Source organism: Myotis davidii, unplaced genomic scaffold (assembly GCF_000327345.1).
Source record: "Myotis davidii unplaced genomic scaffold, ASM32734v1 scaffold309, whole genome shotgun sequence".
Lineage (NCBI taxonomy): Eukaryota > Metazoa > Chordata > Mammalia > Chiroptera > Vespertilionidae > Myotis > Myotis davidii.
Genome location: NW_006383013.1, coordinates 78097 through 84804, shown reverse-complemented (window position 1 = coordinate 84804; position 6708 = coordinate 78097). Strand labels below are relative to the sequence as shown.

General features: G+C 39.8%; 1 long non-coding RNA gene across 2 annotated transcripts in view; it reads left to right on the top strand.

Annotated features, from left to right (window-relative positions):
• LOC107181656 overlaps positions 1-6708 on the top strand; it is a 46684-nt gene that overhangs the window by 383 nt on the left and 39593 nt on the right. The window lies entirely within an intron of this gene.

Genomic DNA, 6708 nt, shown 5'->3' with positions numbered 1-6708 from the left:
CTGGGAGGCTCCCGGGTTCGAAGGAGACGGAGGGCGGCGGGGGTCCGGGATGACAGGGAGCGACCTGAGTCCTAGCGAGGGCGTAGAGGAATGGCGGGGAGCGGGTGGGAACCCCCCTGAGCATCCGTAACAGTAGGGGGGAGAAGGACTCCGGGGAGTTAGGGAGCTGCGGGTCTCGGGAGGGTCGGTCCCGTGGAGACCTCGAACAGCTTGGGCGGAACCGGAGCGCCCTGCCCCCCCACCGCTGGTCTCGGATGGGAGACTCAAGGCTGAACTAGGAACTGCTGGGTCTAAGGATCCCCAGACACCGGGCGGGGGGTGTATTCTCGAGGAGTAACTCGGGTTTGAGACGGGGTGAGAGGTCCAGCCGGGGAGTGGAGGCTCTTTCAGTTAGGAGTCCGGCTGAACCACCAGCAGGTGGGCGGGGAGAAATAATTTCCTTGTGGGAAGGGAGGAGAAGGTGGGGCGGAGCAGGGGCGAGCCGGTTGCTCCGAGGAGAGCAGTGGTCTCGTGCAACTGGCCAGGAGATGAGGGGCTTGAGCAGCGAGGTCATTAATAAGCTCTGAGGACTTGAGAGAGAGGAGGAACCTCAGCTTCCTAATGCGAAGATGCCATCCAGAACCAGAGAAAGGGTCCTGAAGGCAAGGGGAAGGGACTCACCTTCCAGTGTTTTCGGCAAGAAATTTGTTTTAGGGATGACAGCAGTTAATATTAGAAAATAGGGACGTTGACAGGATGGGGGCCTTTGGAAGAGGAAAGGGGAGGACTATGAAGAAGTAGGACTGGGGACTTGAACAGAGAGAGGGGAGACATGCAGAGGAGGGGCACACCCTTGCCAAGTTAGAAAGACGTTTGAATTCTAGTTCCACCGCTTAGCTTAGACAACTTCACCTCTCTGCAAAGGTTTTCTCATCTGTATAATAGGGATGATAGTAACTTCTACTTTATAGGTTTGCATTTTTCACACGAGTTAATATTTGTAGAACTTGTAGAATAGTGACTGGTACAGAGTAAGCGTGTGTCCTGGATTTTTAAAGAGAGGATGAAGACAGACCAGAGTTCTTTAAGGAGGTGGTTCTCAAACTTGAGCTTGCAGCGGAATCACCTGGGGGGCTTGGTAAACTACACACGGCTGGCCCCAGGGCATTTCTGATTCAGTATGTCTGGGTGGGGCTTAAGAATTTACGTTTATTTCAGGTGATGCTTATGTTGATCCACTTTAAGAACCACTGTTATTTATTTATTTGTTTGTTTATTTATTTTTAATTCTAACCAGAGGATATTTTTCTTTTCTTTTTTTTTTTTTAAGAGAGAGTGGAAAGGATGGGGAGAGACAGAGAGAGAGAAATTTAGATGTGAGATCGACTGGTTGCCTCCTGGGCGGGGGATTGAGCCTGTAACCCAGGTATGTTTCCCTGACTGGAATGGAACCGAGGGCCCTTCAGTCAGTGGGCCAATGCTCCATCCAGTGAGCAAAACTGACTGGGGCAGAAGCCACTGCTTTAAATGAAAACAATAATATTGTGGCAACCTTAAAATACCTGTCTACCCTGCTAGGGTCAGAGGCATATTGCAAAAAATATCTTAATCTAAGGGGCCCTCTATTTTAAGCTTGTTTTTCAAACTGTGGATCATGATTTACTAGTAATTTATCAAATCAGTTTTTAGTGGCTTACACTATCCAGGGGGTGTGCAGGAGTCAGCCAATGGATGTTTTGCTCTCACATCGGTGTTTCTCTCTCTCTCCCTTCTCTCTAAAAAAAAAAAGAAAAAAGAAAAGAAAAGAAAATGAAATAGATGAACAGAATTGACTAGCATTGCACTTGGTAAGGAAAAGTATTGTTTTGGGAAATTTCTCTCATACATTTGTAAGTCACAATGTAATATGTATTTCTGACAGTCAAAAAACTGAAAAACTGTCTTGAGCCATACAGTGCAGTAGGAGTATTTAGGGACTGGGTTTATTACTTATTTGTCTTCTGTTTGTGCTAACTCTTTCTCAGGTTGTGAAAAATTCTATTAAATTTCTTCAGTTTCTGATTTTATTTCTTCTGTGTTTGCCTTATCATATATCGCGTTGTACCTCTTTTTAGATATTGAGACTCTTTGGTATGAGAACTTAAGGGAAGTTGAGGCAGAGAAATGAAATTGAGTGGTGTTTTTCAGATGTGATGTGGCACACCTTGTTTCACTTATGCCTCCTTGTTTAACCCTTTCTTTTTTACCACCCTACTGTAAAATATTGTTTGTAAAAAACCCTAAATATACACAGACATATTAAATATTAACACTGATATGGACTGGTTTGAGAACAGTATATATATATATATAGAAAATAAAAACCAAGTATGACACATTTCAAAAGAGAAAAATGAAAGGGTATTTGTTTTTTAGAGTAAAAGTATCGTAAAACTGTTCATGGCCTTACACTAATACAAAACATAATGGAAAAGCGTCTTAAAATATTTTTATTTTTATTTTTTAATATATTTTTATTGATTTCAGAGAGGAATGGAGAGGGAGAGATAGAAACATCAATGATAAGAGAGAAGCATTGATTGGCTGCCTCCTGCATGTCCCCACTGGGAATCGAGCCCACAACTTGGTTGGGCATGTGCCCTGACTGGGAATGGAACCATGACCTCCTGGTTCATGCTCAACCACTAAGCTGCACCTAGATGGGCTAGGAAAGCATTTTAAAGGGAACCAGATATATTTCACTGTATTTTAGATTTTTGGAGAGAGAAGAAATAGTGATGAAGCATGCAACAGACTGATGTACTAGTATTTCAGAGGGAAGGGGGCAGTGGGTATATGCATGCATACAAGTCCTTTGGTTGATCTCTTACCGCCCCCTGCCACCCAACCCTTCCCCGGCTTCCCGCTGTAGTTTGACAGTCTGTTCAATGCTGCTCTGGCTCTGTATCTATTTTTGTTCATCAGTTTATAATGGTCTTTATTATCCATAAATGAGTGAGATCATGTGGTATTTTTCTTTCATTGACTAGCTTATTTCACTTGGCATAATGCTCTCCAGTTCCATTCATGCTGTTGCAAATGGTAAGAATTCCTTCTTTTTTACAGCAGCATAGTATTCCATTGTGTAGATGTACCACAGTTTTCTAATCCATTCATCTGCTGATGGGCACTTAGGCTGTTTCCAAATCTTCACTATGGTAAGTTGTGCTGCTATGACAGTCGGACATATTTAGTGCTGCTGCGGAGATGGGAGAGGCTCCCATCACTGCCATGGTTCGTAAGCCTGGCTTCTGGCTCAGCGGTGCTCCCGCTGTGGGAGCACACTGACCACCTGGGGGCAGCTCCTGTATTGAGCGTCTGCCCCCTGGTGGTCAGTGTGCATCATAGCGACCGGTATGGATTTGTTTGGTGGATTTGTGTATTACCCTTTTATTATGTAGGATAGGATTATATAGGGTAGGTTATGCATAACCCATGGACACAGACAGTAGTGTGGTGAAGGCCTGGTTAGGAGGTGGGAGAAGGGTGGAGGCGGTCAATAGGAGGAAAAAGGGAGACATTGGTAATACTTTCAACAATAAAGATCAATTTAAAAAAGAAAATAATAGTAATAATACTGGATAGTAAAATACACCTATGGCAGAGGCTTAACAGCAAAGTAAATAGTTTATTAAGTAGGAGCTTTTTTTCTGATGGTTTTCTCCCTTGGGAATGAACTGGATGTGGCATATGCTGTTAATATAACTTGTTTGAAGGACCTAAATGTAATCCACTTTAAGGTATATTGAGAATATATATGTGTGTTTTGTGCTGTTCTTGGTTTGATTTTTCTATAAAAACTAGGTGGTTTATTATTTGCAAAGGGTTTATTTAGATCTGTTTTTATGGGTATAAGAACAGAGAAAGCAGCATTGAAAACAGATTGTTGCATCTCTCTTTAAAATTTTAATCTAGTGGATTTATGTAACCCTTTCATTAATGTTTTGTAAAATTGTGAAGAAACTACTGATGAGGCTTTGCAGTAGGATGTTAAGATAATTTTTTCTCTCTCAAAAATTATTTGTAGTTTTAGTTCAGATTTTTATGTTTTGTTAAAATTTTTATTTTTGTTTGGAAGACTGCAAAACAATCATTGCATGTTTGAGTTGAAAATCATAAGTAATCTTTTCACAAAACAAATTTACTGATTTTGGGGAACAAAGGTTCCAAGGATGAAAGCTTTTGAATTCCTCTCATTGAGTTAAATGTAGCATCACTACCACCAAAATGATTATTCTTTGAATTAGTGGTCACCAACCTTTCAGACCTCACGGATCACCAGTGGTTCACGGACCACTGGTTGGCGGCTGCTGCTTTAAATCATTATACAGTTGGTGGGCACATTTGTTAGATCATTCAGTTCTTTACTAATTGATGGAGGAATGCAAAATCTTAATAATCAAGTGTGGGAAAATGTAAAAGCTCATCCTTATAATATTAAGTATTGACTTGTTTGATTACTTCTGTTTTATTTTTCTTTATTGATAGAGGTGGGGGCGATATGACTTGTTCATTTATGTATTCATTGGTTGCTTCTTGTATGTATCTTGACTCTATCAAACCTGCAACCAGGCATATCCAGACAATGATCTAACCAACTGAGCTACCTGGCCAGGGCTACTTACTTTTCCTTTATTTTTTCTTACATATTTTTATTGCTTTTTAGAGAGAAAGTGAGAGAGAAACATTGTTGTGAGAGCTTAACATGTCTACTTCCTGAATGCCCCCCATCAGGGATCAGGCCCATAACCTGGGCATGTGCCCTGACTGGGCATCAAACTGGCAATCTTTTGGTGCATGAGACGAGGTCCAACCAACTGAGCTAACACTGGTTACGGCTACTTACTTGCTTCTCAATAAATGGACTTTAGTCAGTTGACTTATCCATAATTTAATCATACTTATCTATGAATAGCTTTGCTTGCTCAACTAATTTTACAGTGAGATTTCTTAATCAGTAGTGGTTTTTCAATACCAAAGAAACTGTGTGCTCCAGATGGCACAATTTAAATCATTTTAAATGAGACTCAATTTTACATATCAAAGATTATTCATGTAAATGATTTTCAAAAGTGGAATTCAATTAACAGTTAATTAAGTTTATTTTCTATTTCAGTAAAGTTTGTCTTTTATAAGTAGCTTTTAATCTGCTTTCTCTACTTCTTACTATATTGGTAGCCCTCCAGCTATCCATATAGCAAATCCTAATGGAAATGTTGGTTCTTAAAATCTAGTACTTTCAAAGTACAAAACACCTATATTTGGTTTTTAGTTTGCTGGGAGGATTCCTTTCATAGGAAAGGTCGCAGTGAACTTATCACCTTAAAGTAAAGTCTTATTTAATAGAGTACTTGAAAAGCTACATTTTATTTTAGGTTTAATATATTTTGATTTCTACATAATAGATCTTGAATTCGGCTGATTTCTGAATTCTGATATGTTTCTTTGATAGGGCTAGGGAGAAAGGAAACAATTGTTTTATTTTTAAAATTTGCTTATTTATTTTTTTAAAAATCTTGACACATTAAGTCTTATTTGCAAAGAAAATCTGTTTCAGTAATATATTGAAAATTTCATTATTAAAGGTAGAAATATTCTGTAAGACTTTAGGATATTTCAGGTGTGAGACACAGATACTGATACATATCTTATTGCCATATATGCATTATCTTATTGCCATATATTTTTGAGAATATAAAGTATACACTTAGAAATCTTGGGGCAAAAGGAGGGTTGAAACTAAAGGAGAATGAAAACACTGATGTGCTTAAGGGGGAGTCTGGAGCATCTGCAGGAAGTATGTCTAGAGGAGTGAGCTGTTCTTGGCTGCTTTCCTGGAGTGACATATGTAAAGGAGGATGATCCTATTTGCAACATTCTCCCATGGACATATTTTTTGTTCTGTGTAGTTTCCATGGTTTGCTTTAACTCTTCCTTTGTTTTCTTCCACTCAGGAAAGCATGTCAGAATGCAAGGGAATAGACTGAGAATTGCTAGTCTTAGATGCTGGGGGAGCCTGGGTAAGATATTGTAGACTTAGAAGAAGATTGGGCCCTGGCTGGTGTGCTTAGTGGTTAGAGCATCAAACTGTGCACTGAGAGTCTCGGGTTGGACTCCCGGTCAAGGGCATGTACCAGGATTGCAGGTTCCATCCCCTCCCCTGGTGAGGACGCATGTGGGAGGCAACCATTCAATGGCTACACATCCAGGTTTCTCTTTCTGCTCCTCCCCACCGCCTCCCTTCCGCATGCTCTCTCTCTTAAAAAAAAAAAAAGTAAAAAAAAAATAGAAGGTGGGACACTAGTCTCTCCTGTAGCTCTTGGAAGTAGGTTCCCAGCAATTGTAACTCGACCAAGCCTTCTCACTGGTCCTTTCCAATGGAGTTTAGGATTAAGCAGTAGAAAGAGATTCCTAGTCATCTTAAATAAATTAACCAAGGAGCTGCTATATTAATAATTAATGTTCAGTGACTTCCTCTTCTCTCCCCACCAAAACTCTATTTCTCTCCACTTGCTTGCTGATACCTTATATTCTTCTAATCAAGATTGAAGTTTTGAGTTTTCTGATCAGATAGCAAAATCTTTATTTTATTTTATTTAAATGTGTGGTTATTTTCTTTGTTTCTTTTTTTAATTTATTTTTTTTTCATTTTAAACTTGAATTTATTTTTTTATTTTTTTTGATTAATTA